Source organism: Pseudorasbora parva, chromosome 8 (genome assembly GCF_024679245.1).
Source record: "Pseudorasbora parva isolate DD20220531a chromosome 8, ASM2467924v1, whole genome shotgun sequence".
Classification (NCBI taxonomy): Eukaryota; Metazoa; Chordata; class Actinopteri; order Cypriniformes; family Gobionidae; genus Pseudorasbora; species Pseudorasbora parva.
In genome coordinates, this window is record NC_090179.1 from 4055150 (window position 1) to 4071819 (window position 16670).

Sequence of the window (16670 nt, forward strand, 5' to 3'; positions counted from 1 at the left end):
CCTGACATGCTACCTCTTTTAGACTTTGAATACAAAAGTATCAAACCAAAGCAAGTACCTGGCGCTGTGGCTTAGTTGGTTAAAGCGCCTGTCTTGTAAACAGGAGATCCTGGGTTCGAATCCCAGCAGTGCCTAAAATGTGTGGCTTCTACTAGTGTTCATCCAAACTTTTCAGATGTAAAAGTCTCTACAGGACACACCTTCTGGACTTCTAGGTTGTAAATAAAGGCTCAAAGGGAAAACTTTCATGAGGTAATCAGCTGTTTTCAAGATGTGCTACCTCTTTAAGGCTTTATATACCAACAAAATGCTTTGTGTTACAGCTGGCGCTGTGGCTTAGTTGGTCAAAGCGCCTGTCTTGTAAACAGGAGATCCTGGGTTCAAATCCCAGCAGTGCCTATGCCACAGGATATGTGGGAGCACTTTTAAACTTTTCACATTTGAAAGTCTTTACATGCTGAACAGTGTGTATCAGCAAGGAAGAACTGGAAAGCTAAGAAGTGCTGGACAAGGCATAGTGCCTTGGAAAGCGTGTTCTTGTGGCTCTGTATCGCGATGGATAGCGCATTGGACTTCTAGGTTGTGGATGGAGGTATTCAAAGGCTGTGGGTTCGAGTCCCACCAGAGTCATCCATAAAAACTTTTGCTCGGATTTCTTTGTGTTGGACAAGCATATGCTTAAACCTTTGGGACATGAAGTATTTCAGAAGCCTACCTTTCCTCTTCGTCTTATTTCCCCTGTTGGACACACCCAGCTCAGATTTCAGAATACTCTACTAATTAGCTCACTTCAAGTCCCCATTTTTTAAAAAGGAATATAACAAGAATGGTTTGAAAAACACTGGTTTAGGCCAAAAACTGCTACTGCCAATTGATGGCCACCTACCTAGCAAGAAATGACTTCCATTTCTGCTAGCTTAAACAGAGTTTAGATTTATTGCAAATGGGGGTTCACAACACATTTGAGACACGAGTATTGAGAGATTTTAACCAAAATGAAATGATTTGAGACATTCCCTTATTCCTCAATAGAAGCCTGCACACTTTTCAGCTTTTGGAAATAATCCTCTAACTTCAAAGGATCCTAATCATGACTTAATCCGCTCTTTTCCTGACATGCTACCTCTTTTAGACTTTGAATACAAAAGTATCAAACCAGGGTAAGTACCTGGCGCTGTGGCTTAGTTTGTTAAAATGCCTGTCTAGTAAACAGGAGATCCTGGGTTCGAATCCCAGCAGTGAGTAATATGTGTGGCTTCTACTATAGTCATCCAAAATTTTCAGATGTAAAAGTCTCTGTAGGACACACCTTCTGGACTTCTAGGTTGTGAATAAAGGCTCAAAGGGAAAACTTTCATGAGGTAATCAGCTGTTTTCAAGATGTGCTACCTCTTTAAGGCTTTATATACCAACAAAATGCTTTGTATTACAGCTGGCGCTGTGGCTTAGTTGGTCAAAGCGCCTGTCTTGTAAACAGGAGATCCTGGGTTCAAATCCCAGCAGTGCCTATGCCACAGGATATGTGGGAGCACTTTTAAACTTTTCACATTTGAAAGTCTTTACATGCTGAACAGTGTGTATCAGCAAGGAAGAACTGGAAAGCTAAGAAGTGCTGGACAAGGCATATTGCCTTGGAAAGTGTGTTCTTGTGGCTCTGTATCGCGATGGATAGCGCATTGGACTTCTAGGTTGTGGATGGAGGTATTCAAAGGCTGTGGGTTCGAGTCCCACCAGAGTCATCCATAAAAACTTTTGCTCGGATTTCTTTGTGTTGGACAAGCATATGCTTAAACCTTTGGGACATGAAGTATTTCAGAAGCCTACCTTTCCTCTTCGTCTTATTTCCCCTGTTGGACACACCCAGCTCAGATTTCAGAATACTCTACTAATTAGCTCACGTCAAGTCCCCATTTTTTAAAAAGGAATATAACAAGAATGGTTTGAAAAACACTGGTTTAGGCCAAAAACTGCTACTGCCAATTGATGGCCACCTACCTAGCAAGAAATGACTTCCATTTCTGCTAGCTTAAACAGAGTTTAGATTTATTGCAAATGGAGGTTCACAACACATTTGAGACACGAGTATTGAGAGATTTTAACCAAAATGAAATGATTTGAGACATTCCCTTATTCCTCAATAGAAGCCTGCACACTTTTCAGCTTTTGGAAATAATCCTCTAACTTCAAAGGAACCTAATCATGACTTAATCAGCTCTTTTCCTGACATGCTACCTCTTTTAGACTTTGAATACAAAAGTATCAAACCAAAGCAAGTACCTGGCGCTGTGGCTTAGTTGGTTAAAGCGCCTGTCTTGTAAACAGGAGATCCTGGGTTCGAATCCCAGCAGTGCCTAAAATGTGTGGCTTCTACTAGTATTCATCCAAACTTTTCAGATGTAAAAGTCTCTACAGGACACACCTTCTGGACTTCTAGGTTGTGAATAAAGGCTCAAAGGGAAAACTTTCATGAGGTAATCAGCTGTTTTCAAGATGTGCTACCTCTTTAAGGCTTTATATACCAACAAAATGCTTTGTGTTACAGCTGGCGCTGTGGCTTAGTTGGTCAAAGCGCCTGTCTTGTAAACAGGAGATCCTGGGTTCAAATCCCAGCAGTGCCTATGCCACAGGATATGTGGGAGCACTTTTAAACTTTTCACATTTGAAAGTCTTTACATGCTGAACAGTGTGTATCAGCAAGGAAGAACTGGAAAGCTAAGAAGTGCTGGACAAGGCATAGTGCCTTGGAAAGTGTGTTCTTGTGGCTCTGTATCGCGATGGATAGCGCATTGGACTTCTAGGTTGTGAATGGAGGTATTCAAAGGCTGTGGGTTCGAGTCCCACCAGAGTCATCCATAAAACCTTTTGCTCAGATATCTTTGTGTTGGACAAGCATATGCTTAAATCTTTGGGACATGAAGTATTTCAGAAGCCTACCTTTCCTCTTCGTCTTATTTCCCCTGTTGGACACACGCAGCTCAGATTTCAGAATACTCTACTAATTAGCTCACGTCAAGTCCCCATTTTTAAAAAAAGAATATAACAAGAATGGTTTGAAAAACACTGGTTTAGGCCAAAAACTGCTACTGCCAATTGATGGCCACCTACCTAGCAAGAAATGACTTCCATTTCTGCTAGCTTAAACAGAGTTTAGATTTATTGCAAATGGGGGTTCACAACACATTTGAGACACGAGTATTGAGAGATTTTAACCAAAATGAAATGATTTGAGACATTCCCTTATTCCTCAATAGAAGCCTGCACACTTTTCAGCTTTTGGAAATAATCCTCTAACTTCAAAGGATCCTAATCATGACTTAATCAGCTCTTTTCCTGACATGCTACCTCTTTTAGACTTTGAATACAAAAGTATCAAACCAGGGTAAGTACCTGGCGCTGTGGCTTAGTTTGTTAAAATGCCTGTCTAGTAAACAGGAGATCCTGGGTTCGAATCCCAGCAGTGAGTAATATGTGTGGCTTCTACTATAGTCATCCAAAATTTTCAGATGTAAAAGTCTCTGCAGGACACACCTTCTGGACTTCTAGGTTGTGAATAAAGGCTCAAAGGGAAAACTTTCATGAGGTAATCAGCTGTTTTCAAGATGTGCTACCTCTTTAAGGCTTTATATACCAACAAAATGCTTTGTATTACAGCTGGCGCTGTGGCTTAGTTGGTCAAAGCGCCTGTCTTGTAAACAGGAGATCCTGGGTTCAAATCCCAGCAGTGCCTATGCCACAGGATATGTGGGAGCACTTTTAAACTTTTCACATTTGAAAGTCTTTACATGCTGAACAGTGTGTATCAGCAAGGAAGAACTGGAAAGCTAAGAAGTGCTGGACAAGGCATATTGCCTTGGAAAGTGTGTTCTTGTGGCTCTGTATCGCGATGGATAGCGCATTGGACTTCTAGGTTGTGGATGGAGGTATTCAAAGGCTGTGGGTTCGAGTCCCACCAGAGTCATCCATAAAAACTTTTGCTCGGATTTCTTTGTGTTGGACAAGCATATGCTTAAACCTTTGGGACATGAAGTATTTCAGAAGCCTACCTTTCCTCTTCGTCTTATTTCCCCTGTTGGACACACCCAGCTCAGATTTCAGAATACTCTACTAATTAGCTCACGTCAAGTCCCCATTTTTTAAAAAGGAATATAACAAGAATGGTTTGAAAAACACTGGTTTAGGCCAAAAACTGCTACTGCCAATTGATGGCCACCTACATAGCAAGAAATGACTTCCATTTCTGCTAGCTTAAACAGAGTTTAGATTTATTGCAAATGGAGGTTCACAACACATTTGAGACACGAGTATTGAGAGATTTTAACCAAAATGAAATGATTTGAGACATTCCCTTATTCCTCAATAGAAGCCTGCACACTTTTCAGCTTTAAACAGGAGTAAACAGGAGATCCTGGGTTCAAATCCCAGCAGTGCCTAAAATGTGTGGCTTCTACTAGTATTCATCCAAACTTTTCAGATGTAAAAGTCTCTACAGGACACACCTTCTGGACTTCTAGGTTGTGAATAAAGGCTCAAAGGGAAAACTTTCATGAGATAATCAGCTGTTTTCAAGATTTGCTACACAGCAAAAACTCCAGTGTTAAATTAAGTCTCCTCAGAGTTTATTTGGCTCCACACTAGAGAGTGTTAAAAGTAACTCTGAAGAAGTGTTAAAGGTAATGAGATAATTAAGAGATTAATTAAGTGATGATTGGCCATTAGTGATGACACCTGATGATAACAAGCAGAATCACTGAAGGAAAGAGTCACCATTTTTAAGTCACCATTATGGAGATTAGTGTTTGCTTTAGTTGGGCTCTTGACTCTTGGCTTTCTAACATTAGTTATTTTTTCTGGCTGCTTTAACTGTGTGTTTGGAACAAACATTTCAGCAAAGAAAGCACAGAGAACATATGTTCAGAAGTTAGTGATGTTATGATTAACATAATCATCATCATTTAATGACTGGTTCAACTAATATCATTCTGAGACAAATTTCTAGCTATATGGGGCATGTGTTGATTTTATATTATTGATTACAACAGCTATGTGAAGATATTAGGGTGAGATTCTGCACAAAAAATATTTCAAACTACTTTGTTGCGTTACACACTCACAGACATCAATAATCAGTGTATGAATCTCAACAATGGTGACAACCAGCATCTCAGAAAGAAATCACTAATTCAGTTCATCCTATAATTTATGCATGCTGCAATGCATGCTGGGAGCCATGGGCGAGTTTTGCTTGGTGCACCCAGAATGCACTGCAAAAGCCTTTTGATGGCCACCATTGCTGAGATTCATACGCTGATTATTGATGTCTGTGTGGCTGAATGACAGAGAGATTCAAACCTTTTTTTTGAGAACAGAATAACTTGAAAAAATCCCTCTGATTATATTGTAAACACCAGATCTTATGTCATAGAATCATAGAGCTGTTGTAATTAATAGAGTAAACCTAACTCAAAGATTGGGCTCTAAATGACACCAGTGATTCAGCTCATGAGGGTTATGTCTAAACATAACCATCAACACTTGGTCACATTTTCTCTGCACTTGTATGGCTGCTTTAAAGGAGCCAAGCAAAGAATAATGTTATAAAGTCAAGAGCCCAACTAAAGCAAACACTGATCTCCATAATGGTGACACCAAAAATGGTGACTCTTTCCTAAATAGTGATTCTGCTTGTGTCTTCACAGTGATCAGGTGATCAGGTGTCAGTGATCAGGTGTCTTCACTAATGGCCAATCATCACTTAATTAATCTCTTAATTATCTCATTACCTTTAACACTTCTTCAGATTTACTTTTAACACTCTTGAGTGTGGAGCCAAATAAACTCCGAGGAGAGTTAATTTAACACTGGAGTTTTTGCTGTGTACTTGCCTGAAATGCAGGCCAGAGGAAAGTGGCAGAATCCATCTGCAAACATCAAACCTGGGACAGTTGTAATGCTTGTTGACCCCCAGCTACCCCGTTCATTCTGGCAGATCGGGAGAGTAGTAAATGTCTTCCCTGGCGCTGATAATCGAGTCCGGACGGCAGAGGTACAGATAAAGGACAAAGTCTACAAAAGACCCATCGCTCGCCTGATTGTTATGCCAGAGATCCGAGATGAAGGAGATGACACCCACACTAGTGACTAATGGTGGATCATATGATGTCGGCCTTTCAGAGGAGCAAATTTGTAACCAAATTTGGGGGCGACTGTGTTAGAAAGTCCGAGTTCAATGTGCATGCACTGCTTTTGGTCAGTCGTCATCAGCCGAGAGAGCAGAAGGTGCGAGTGGGACTGTGTGTGCAAAGTGTGCGTCAATAAATAAATGTAAGTTGACTGTTTACCAAGTGAATGCTATGCCGGTTAAGGAGTTTATAAAGCCTTTATACGACGTCATCCTGACATTTGAGTGATGAATATTTACCAGAGATAAAACGCAGTTTATCGCGTGCTGTCAATCGCACGTGAATGTGCTGACTGGGTCTAATAATAACTTGCAATTCGTATTATATATAATCAGTATTATACTGTATTATACCGTATTATATTGTAATCAGTGTGTGGTTTGTATGCATGTGTGTGATCATAACTTTAACAGTTGAGGCACTTGCTTTGCAAGTTAATGAACGCGATGTCTCTAATTACGTGCTTTCAGTTAAATCTCGTCATTACTAGTTTCGGTTTTGTGTGTATTTTACCGTTTATGACCACTAGGTGGCGGTGTTGGTTTAAAATTTTACTGCTTGGATATTGTTGGCTATTGATTCCTTTATTTAATTCTAATAACTTGAGAATTGTGTTAATTGAGAGATTTATGTTGGAAACAATGTAGTGAGAGAATGTTTGAGAAATGATACTCAAGACACATTGTTAATATATATCTTTATTCCTTTCTCTTTGTAGACCACACACGTATGTATGCATCCATTCATGCTATAAAGCTGTAAAGCCTGTGAACTACTGTGCTGTGTCCATCCATAGACTGCCAACAATTAAACCTCCTTTGCTTAAACTGATCAAGTCCATTGTGTTTTTACCGACACTCCATTGAAGAATGCTAAATACAGTCCAACCTTTCCAGTACTACTATCGAACATGGATTACGTGCCCCGTAATTTCATTGTATCCATTTTTTACTTACTTTTGTATTTTGTAACTTTTTTAATATAAGATTGATTCAAAATCATTGTACGCATTATTCTTTTTGCAGCGGCTGAAACGACATCATGTCGGAGCTCATGAAAAAGACTTATTATACACCTGCCAACCCCGGTTCTTTAGGGGGTAAAAAGCGATTAAAAGACGCCGTCTTAAAAGATAGCGGGGTTCGTCTAAGCGATAAAGAGGTTTCAGAAGTTTTATTTCAGCTCCTATAAAATACAAACGAAATAGAGTGGTTGTGTACGGGGTCGATACGCAGTTCCAGGCTGATCTTGGCGATATGACCGCCTACGCCAAGGATAATGACGGTAATACATTTCTGCTGACGTGTATAGACGTATTTAGTAAGTACTCGTGGGTTCGAGTGTTGAAAAATAAGAGCGGAATTGAGGTTACTAAAGCTTTCAAGTCTATACTCGATGAGGGTCGTGTACCTCAGAAACTGCAGACGGATCAGGGAAAGGAGTTTTTTAACAAGCATTTTCAAGATATGATGAAAAAGCATGACATCAATCACTTTGCTACCGCCACGGATTTGAAAGCCAGCGTTGTGGAACGGTTTAATAGAACGTTAAAAAGTCGCATATGGAGATTTTTAACGGCTACAAATTCCCGCAGATACGTAGATGCTTTACAAGACATTATTCAGGGGTACAACACGAGTTATCGTCGGAGTATCAGAATGAGACCCGTGGACGTGGACAAAGTAAATGAGGATCAAGTGTTTCAAAACTTGTATGATGATATAAAGAAGACCGGGATTAAACCCCTATTTAATTCGTTAGGATTTCTAAAGTCAGAGGTCCGTTCGCCAAAGGTTACGAGCAGAACTACACGGAAGAATTTTTCACCGTGGCCTCTCGTATTCCGCGGGAACCCCCGGTCTACAGACTCACGGATTATGACGGTGACGTCATCGGCGGGGGTTTTTATGAAAAAGAGCTACAAAAAATAAATGTGAGTAAAAACAAATCTTTTAAAGTGGAAAAGATTTTAGGTCAGAAAAAACAAGGGAAATCTACTCTTGTTCTAGTGAAATGGCTTGGATGGCCTTCAAAATTTAATAGTTATATAGATTAAAAAAACTCTGCTGGACTTGCAATCTCCTTAAAACGAAGCGTTGTTAACGGGGCGACCCCATACGGGACGAAGGATCGTCATGGATGATCACGGGTTCTACGTCACCTTGCCGTGCAATGCGTCGGCGTCGGTTTATCCTGAAAATCGTATAGCCAGCTATACAACCAGGTTGGCTAAAGCCATAAACTTGAAAGGAGAATGGGAAGTCGAACTTGCCGAAATCAAATATCCTAGAAGTTGGTAAGTCTTTAATGACGAAGATGGTCATTTCATTCTACATAAGGCCCCGGAACCTCCGGATGGCAACCCCTCAAATATTGTTATTTCTAGAATTACAAAATTGAACATAAACGGCAGTTACTACGTAAATATTCAAGCGATCCTCCGTGCTATAAACCAGCATCTCACACCCTCGGCCGTATTGCATCAAGACGAATTAAAAAACAAGGTCTATCTGGTTGCGAAACCCAACATTTCAATGAGTTTCCGGGGGAGACTCGCCATCATTTTAGGAATGACGCAAAAACCTCTCGGAGGTTTAAACTATCTTAAAGAACCCGATTTTACTAAGACCGTCATCACGTACGCTTCTCATCAAGCAGATATCAACGCGTATTTATGGGCCAAGTGGGCATGGGTTTGAACTAGGAACACATATATGGTTCTTGCATGACATATTTATGGGCCGAGTGGGGATGGCCGGCTGGGTTTGATCTGGAAATGGGTCCTGCATGGCATATTTATGTGCGAAGTTGGGTTTAAACTGGGAACACATGGGCACTGCGGCAGAGGCGCAAAGTAACTATGTAGGCCTATTGAGTTTTGTAATTACTTACTGTACAATCTTTAGTAACTTGTAGTAACTCTACATGTAGGCTAATCAAGCATGTTGAGATTGAGTAATGGTAACTTAATACATGTTAGTCACCAAAGAACAAATATTGCATAGATCTTTTGTCAAAACAATCCATCAGTCATTTTTGTTAGTCGTGCAGAAAATGAAAAATGTAACTTTCCAATCAATCTCCAAATTTAAAAGTAAATTATTTCCAATCAATCTGTCTTCCACTCCTGTGTTGTTAGATGTCCTTGGACCAAGAGTAGCATGTGTTTCTATTAAGGTGTAGCTCATACACCAACACTGATGTGTTGGCTGTAAAAGGTACAGTAGATCTGTTTGAGAATTTTTTGGGGGAAAAACACTTGTTTTGTATCTTTTCAATTATTAATGATTAATAGATTGTTGGCATTTAACTTTTGGTAAAGGAAAACACACATCAAGCCCCAGCCTGGAGAAGCGACGGTGACATCAGTGGTTACAAGTAACTAATAATCTGTTTTTTGTTGTTGTTGTTGTTTTTAAAAAAAATGTTTTTTATTAAATGTACTTTTACTTGAGTATTTCATTAAACACTAGTACTGTTACTTGTAATAGAGTAATATTTTACCAATGTACCAGTACTTGTACTTGAGTACAGATTTTCAGAACTCTTTCCACCACTGCCTGTTATCCACACAACACCTAATAGAGGGAATGCATCGACGTCACTTTCACGACTGAGTGGCAGAAGAGCTGCTGCGTGACTGCAGTTAATAGAGGAAAACGTGAGTAGAGCAAACGATTATCAGTTTAAACTAAAGGTTGGGCTCAATATATAGTGGTCCATACAATTTACCACAGATTCAGTGGTCGATGGATAATTACATGCAGCCCAGGAATCGTGTTTTCCTGACATTTTTATGAGCCTGATTTCGACATGAATATTATAACTGTCAGTCATCAAATTTTTCTAGTGAATCCCGCTTGTATATGTGGATGGGTCAGTGTATTGAAGCGTGTATGTGGCTGCTTGTCCAAAAGTTTTATTCAAGTTCTGGACCTATTAATAAAAAATAAATAATAATTATATTGCCCAGACAGACCTTTATAATCACTAAAAGCTGTCACTCTTTCAATAAACGCAATCTCACAGATTTCCGCAGTGAAGCTGGTATACAGTGAAGCTCTTATTTTCACGATGTCTGCACGTGCTTGTTAACTGAACTCAGCGTCTGGACAAACACTGGATCAGTGAGTGGATTTCAAGTTCAACACCTGTGATTGGCCAACTGCGTTGTAGATATCTACAAACATGTCTGTGATTGGCTACATTACTCACCGAAGCGAAAACACGTTGGAAATGTAATCATTTCACGAGTGCAAATACAGATACACACTGGATCATTTGCTAGCTCCTTTTCGCTAATAATATGCTATTACGAATTCTTACGGAGGATTACATATCCTAGACAAGCAGTTATGGGCAGCATTTCCCTCTTAAAGCAGAAGCAGAAGCAGGTTGGCTGTGGTTTGAGTGAGAACATTGCACGCTCTTATCACGTCTGTCTCAAGGTCGGAACAGTGATGTCCATGGGGTCCGTGGCCAAACCGTGTTTGCGGTTGAGAGTGGAGCTTATAATGCCATTTGGAGGTGTGCTGCAAGGGAACACACTTCTCTTCTGCTCCTGAGTGAACATGGGTGCAATTGTTGGTTGAGAGCTTGAGGTTTTCTTGTGATGAGTTGGTTAAGTGTGCTGTGGTGGTCAAGCATTTTACCTTTTTCCTTCTTAATTTTGTTTCTTGTTAAAGATTGGTGTAAACTTAAAAGGGATGCGTAGAGGGAGAGTGCCTTTTACTTTGACTATCATTTCATCCTTGTTTTTGGTGCAGTTAAGGGAAGCATTTTGTTTGTTTTTCCCTTTTCTTTTGAGTAATTGAGGTAAGTTAGCTGCTCCAAACTTTAGTTAGTTGATCTTTTTGTGTGTGTGTGTGTTATTTTAGGCCTTGCTCTCCCCTGAGCCAGTGCTTCCAGATTGTCCTCTGTTAAACTTACTGTTTTTTTTTGTAAATAAATTCCTACTTTTTCCTGCAATTAAGCAGACTTGTGTGAATTCCGTCACTCTGGGAGCGGAGATTGAAGTGTTACCTTTTATTTTATTATCAATCATTTTCATTTTCTTTGTTAATTCCCCAGACCAACCCCTAGACAAAAAAGGGGTCGTAACATTTGGTCACGCAGTTCTTAGGACATCTATAAGGGGCCTTTATACAAAGGCCTTGTTTCGCTGAAAATGTTAACAGTCCATACGGAAAGCACTGCTGCTGTGACTTCGAGGAGAACTTCATATCAGACATTCACAAACTGAGGTAAGTTGAATTATCTTGCCAGAAAAATAACACTGCAGATTCCAATGCAAACATTTTTTTTAATGTAAACATTGATAGCTTACAACATGTGGAAATGTTTTACTTGACAGAATGATTTGAAGAGTTGCAAGTTGGTGCAAAAAAGAGCATTGCTAAATTGACTTATGCTCCTTTGTTTTTAGGTGCACTTGTCATGAATAGCAGAGGTGGGCAGATCGATACTAATATCGATACCAACGTTGGTATTGATCGATACCAACGTGAAAATATCGATACTTAAGTTTCAGTTTCTCTTGTTTTGCGAGCTGGCCGTGTTTGTAAAAATGCTGCTGCTGTCACAGAGCAGAGGAAGCTCCCAAGAAGAGAATGCTGCTCGTGCCCGACACTGCTCTTCTCCCCCTCTCCTGTTTTGTACCGTCACGTGACTCACCACTAGCGCTACCACCAGCAGTCAGGCGCACGCACCGCTCAGCCGCGCATTTTAATTTTCTAGCAGTCAGTCAGAGGCGGAGAATGGCAGCAGAGAGAAAGAGAAGCGTTGTATAGCTGTATTTTCAGGCCGAAAATGAGACAACAGCGACATGTACCATTTGTAGAAAGTCTTTAAAATACAGTTGCAATACAACTAATTTGTACAAGCACATTAAAAATTACGGACCAGAAAATGCAGAGCTGCAGAAACGGAGAGAGGAGGAGAAAAATCCCCCTACCCCACCTCCTGGCCCTGACAGACCCGCGACTCAGAGGCAGAAGGCACTGCCAGAGGCATTTCAGTTTGGCAGAGAATATCCAGGTAGATAAGAGTGATGATGAAAGACATATTTTAGTCATCTTCTTCAGCATTAGTTAATAATAATTAATAACTGGTCATTTGTTACTTTAGTCAACTTAAGAATTATGCTAAGACCTGGAAGTAATACATTAATTCCATTGAAGCGTGTTATTTAAATGAATACATTTACTGGAACTGAAACAAATATACTGAATATAATGTAGGTCATATTTGATACTTGAATATAATTACCCTTTTTGTGTTAGCTGTGAAAGGGATACTAGTTTCTATATTTAAACTACACGTAGATGTGCACCAGACTTATTTATTATTTATTATTATTTTTTATTTTATCAATAGCTGATTCTCCAAGAGCAGTGGATATTACAAGGCGCCTATCAGAAATGATTGTGAAGGACCTGCAGCCTCTTTCCATAGTGGAAGATGTCGGCTTCAGGAATTTTGTAAAGACACTTGAGCCACGGTATTTAAAATAAAATTGAAGTAAAACTTTGTGACTTTGTTTATTTAAGAAAAAAAATCCTGAAAAGAAGTGCACTAAAGAGGAATTTTTTGTTAACATGCTACTTGAAAAGAGAATTTGTTTTTAAATTTTTTATATTTGTGAATTAATCATTTTGTAACTTTGTTTATTTAAATAAAACAGAAGTAACCAAAAGTTGTTTCTGAACAAAAGCTTTTGTAGTACTGATTAATAACCCAACATGCAAATCATAAAAACAAGTTAAAAGTCATGAAAATTAATTTAGATTTAGGTTGAAGATGCATCACCCTAATTATTAAAAAGTTTCGGTATTGGTATTGGTATCGGCATCGGCGATACTGGCCCTGTATTTACTTGGTATCGGATCGATACCAAATCTGGCGGTATCGCACACCTATAATGAATAGCGCTTCCCCGGTTCATCCTCCACACCGCCGGAGGGAGCCATCACCGGAATACTGAGGCACGACCATTCGGACTCCAATTCCCATGGGCCCTCATTCCTAGGACTGATTACACTCACACCTGCACTGCATCACACACCCTATTTAAGACACACACATGCATCACACATTTGCGACGTCTTGATTTGCTACGATTGTCATTTCTGAGCGGTTTCCTGTGGACTGATTCTTTTTTATCTTAACTGTTTGTTATCTGTGTTCCTCTGCTGCCTGCCCTGAACCTTACCTGTACCCTGGACTAGTGTTGTCACGATACCAAAATTATGACTTCGATATGATACCAGACTAAAATATCGATATATTGATACTAAATCGATACCACAGTAAAAAAAAAAAAAAAAAAAAGATAAGATGCTTAATATGACAACAGAACTTGTTATTATTCATTGTTATTTTTTTACTAAAAATTAATGTGGCCAGCATGTTCCTTAGGGTTGGGCATTGTTTTGATTTGAACAATTATTGATCACTTGATCAATTACTATTAAAATTATCTCAATGTAAAATTTTGCTATCTCAATGTATTTTTTTACAATGGGGTAATTGTGTTGCAATCGCTTACACACAGCACAAGAAAGCTTGATTTCGAATGGTAAATTGAATTTAAAAAGACGAGTAAACAGTAATAAAATAAGAACAAATAAACAGATTACAAACAATAGCACAAATAAATGCAATAGAATAGAAGATACAAATTAAATAGACTGCTTTATTTTTTCAGGTAGGCCAAGGTCTAACATTCAGATAAGAAACTGAATTAAAAAAATGCATAGTAATTACATTTAAAACAACATTGGATAATGTTCTTTGTAAAAAAAAACTCAATAGCGTACAGATGAAACTATTAAAATTACACAAGTTGATCAGTCAAGAGCAGTGTGATCGTTTGTCTTTTTGTAGTTTGAATAACAAATGACTGCGGTCCCTTTAAGGCTAACGGACGCATGGATCCTAAACACTGTTCCTGTTACTCGTTTTTCCTGAACTGTTTGTGACTGGGTTTACGTTAATACTCTTCCAGATGTGCACTGATAATTCTTTGAGTGTACTTGACCAATAATAAGCTGGAAAAAGAAGCAAATGTTTGCACTTGTATCATGTCAGAGGCGGCTTTATTACGGTAGGCTATGTGTGTGCGCTTCAGATGTGAGCACGAAATCTGCGGGGATTAGTAGAATTAATTTATGTGCAATCCCGCGCGAAATTCAGACCGATCACACACTAACACTAACGCACTGTCATGAGGAAAAAGTCCAGCAGAACGCGCGTTCGCCGCGCTCAGAGGTTAACCGGGCTGAGTGAGAATATGCCGGTGTGTGTCAGCTCGCTTTCGGTCGGAGAGGAGAGCGCAGCTGGTATCGATACTGTAAAAACTGAGAATCGTATCGTTTCAGATATGCCAGTATCGATACATATCGAAATATCGATATTTTTGACAACACTACCCTTGACTGTGATTGTTTGCCGCCTGTCTTGATCCTTGCCTGTGACCCGTCTCTGATCCTTGCTGCCTGCCTCGACCATTGCCTGTCCCTGTTTACGGTTTTGCTTTATCCCTGTCTGTTATTCTGCTGTCTCAAATAAGGCTGCAAATGGATCCACTCCCTGTTGACCCTTCATTACAGCACTGAAGAGTAATGCAATGACTCAAAATGTGAACCACAAAGACATGGAAATGGCGCTGGAGAATTGGTTGTTTACCGGCACACGTGACCGTGGAGAGGAGAGGGCTGCAAGAGCCCAAAGAGTGAGAGAGTGTCCACCACACAGACGCCATGAGTGGATTTTGTATTAATGTATTTTTTGTAGAGATGTTTTTAAATATATATAATTGATTTCTTTCTTTTTAAGATTGTTTGTTGTTCAACGTAACAATTTTGTATTAATGTATTTTTTGGAGAGATTTAAAAAAAAAATTGTTTATACGTTTTGACATTTAAAAAAAAAATTTTTTTTGTAAGATCATTTTTGTTCAATTTAACAATACATTTCTTGTAGTTCAAACTGTCAAGTGTCTTGTATTTATCTTGGACTTTTATTAATTCTTCGTTTTTCTTAGATTGTTTCTTTAAACCATTTGGCATGGTTGGGCTTAGATAGGCCTTGCATGCATGCCCAGTTAGGACCCACATAAGTGCCTTACAGAGCCCACTTTAAGCCCATATGGGCATTCACGGTTGAATCCTGGTGCAAGCCCACTTTATACCCCTTTAGGCAGGTGGGGCCCAAATGGGTCTGACATGAATTACCCAGTTAACCCACATAAGACCCTTACAGGTCCCACTTTAAACCCATATGGGCATCCACACCTGGATCCCGGGTGCAAGCCCATTTTAAACGCCCTTTAAGTTGGTGGGGCCCAAATGGGTCTGTCATGAATTGCCCAGTTAAGATCCCACATAACACCCTTATAGATCCCTTTTAAAGCCCATCTGGGTCTGACATGAATTACCCAGCTAAGTCCCTTACAGGTCCCACTTAAAACCCATCTGGGCATCCATGGCTGGCCCCCGGGTGCAAGCCCACTTTAAACTCCTTTAGGCAGGTGGGGCCCAAATGGGTTGCCCAATTAAGACCCATGCAGTACCCTTACAGGTCCCACTTTTAGGATGTCTGGGCTTCCACGGCTTGCCCCAATGTAGATCCCGGGTGCAAGCCCATAATGGGGCCCACATTTGCCGCAAACGAAGGCCTCATCTGGGCCCCACATGTCATTGCTGGCTGGGAACAGAACCAAAGCTCTAACCCTAACCCACACCCTAAATGGCAGCTTTCAAGACCAAATGTTAGGACCTTTTGTCACACCCATTACGCCAACCTGCAGATACCTACACTTGTTCAGGGCAGCATGGTGCCTTAGTGGGTAGCACTGTCGCCTCGCTCCTGGTTCGAGTCCCAGCCTCACCCGGCTTTTTTGGGTCTTTACTCTACTTGCAGCTTCAGACACTATATATACTTCAGCATCCCTGTGACCTTACAGAGGAAAAGCAGTTTGAGAATTGACAAATTCATCTCTGTATAGGTCTATACTTGCATGTTTTCATTAGGCAAATCTGTTTATTCAAAATGAATAACAAACAAGAAACATCACAAGCAACTTTTCATGTGCCTATAATATATTCATAGGACATAAGACAGATTTCACAAACTAGAGCAGAGCAGTATCTTTGCATAACCTTTGGTCTGTGGTGATTATGTAATAGGTAGGTGTGCTTATAGGCTCCGCCTTCTTTCACATGGAAAACTTCTGAGATTAAAGTACAAAAAAGAAAAAAATATTTTGACCTTTTCATTCTTTTCTTCTCAGAACCTTATACTTTTTTTAATGAGTAGTACTTCTCACAGCAGCAAGGATTTGTTTCTCATGAAGTACAGTTTTGTAAAATTCAAAACGTGGTGTGTTGATGTTCAAGTTTATAAGCAGAGCATCCGTTCCTTGAGACACTCCACTTGTTTTTCAATATGGAGAAAATCCTCTCCACATAGCCTGTGGATAATCGAATGCTC

The 16670-nt window shown here is 39.8% G+C and overlaps 10 non-coding genes across 10 annotated transcripts; all 10 read left to right on the forward strand.

Moving 5' to 3' along the window:
- Positions 1–60: 60 nt before the first annotated feature.
- trnat-ugu (transfer RNA threonine (anticodon UGU)) lies at positions 61–134 on the forward strand. The gene has a single exon. It is a non-coding gene; the product is annotated as a tRNA-Thr (tRNA).
- Positions 135–325: 191 nt separating this feature from the next.
- trnat-ugu (transfer RNA threonine (anticodon UGU)) lies at positions 326–399 on the forward strand. The gene has a single exon. It is a non-coding gene; the product is annotated as a tRNA-Thr (tRNA).
- A 142-nt stretch (positions 400–541) lies between these two features.
- On the forward strand, positions 542–630 carry trnar-ucu (transfer RNA arginine (anticodon UCU)). Its single transcript is given in 2 exon segments — positions 542–578; positions 595–630. It is a non-coding gene; the product is annotated as a tRNA-Arg (tRNA).
- An 804-nt stretch (positions 631–1434) lies between these two features.
- On the forward strand, positions 1435–1508 carry trnat-ugu (transfer RNA threonine (anticodon UGU)). The gene has a single exon. It is a non-coding gene; the product is annotated as a tRNA-Thr (tRNA).
- Positions 1509–1650: 142 nt separating this feature from the next.
- Positions 1651–1739, forward strand: trnar-ucu (transfer RNA arginine (anticodon UCU)). Its single transcript is given in 2 exon segments — positions 1651–1687; positions 1704–1739. It is a non-coding gene; the product is annotated as a tRNA-Arg (tRNA).
- A 540-nt stretch (positions 1740–2279) lies between these two features.
- On the forward strand, positions 2280–2353 carry trnat-ugu (transfer RNA threonine (anticodon UGU)). The gene has a single exon. It is a non-coding gene; the product is annotated as a tRNA-Thr (tRNA).
- A 191-nt stretch (positions 2354–2544) lies between these two features.
- Positions 2545–2618, forward strand: trnat-ugu (transfer RNA threonine (anticodon UGU)). The gene has a single exon. It is a non-coding gene; the product is annotated as a tRNA-Thr (tRNA).
- Positions 2619–2760: 142 nt separating this feature from the next.
- On the forward strand, positions 2761–2849 carry trnar-ucu (transfer RNA arginine (anticodon UCU)). Its single transcript is given in 2 exon segments — positions 2761–2797; positions 2814–2849. It is a non-coding gene; the product is annotated as a tRNA-Arg (tRNA).
- An 804-nt stretch (positions 2850–3653) lies between these two features.
- Positions 3654–3727, forward strand: trnat-ugu (transfer RNA threonine (anticodon UGU)). Its single transcript has one exon. It is a non-coding gene; the product is annotated as a tRNA-Thr (tRNA).
- A 142-nt stretch (positions 3728–3869) lies between these two features.
- Positions 3870–3958, forward strand: trnar-ucu (transfer RNA arginine (anticodon UCU)). Its single transcript is given in 2 exon segments — positions 3870–3906; positions 3923–3958. It is a non-coding gene; the product is annotated as a tRNA-Arg (tRNA).
- The last annotated feature ends 12712 nt before the right edge of the window (positions 3959–16670 follow it).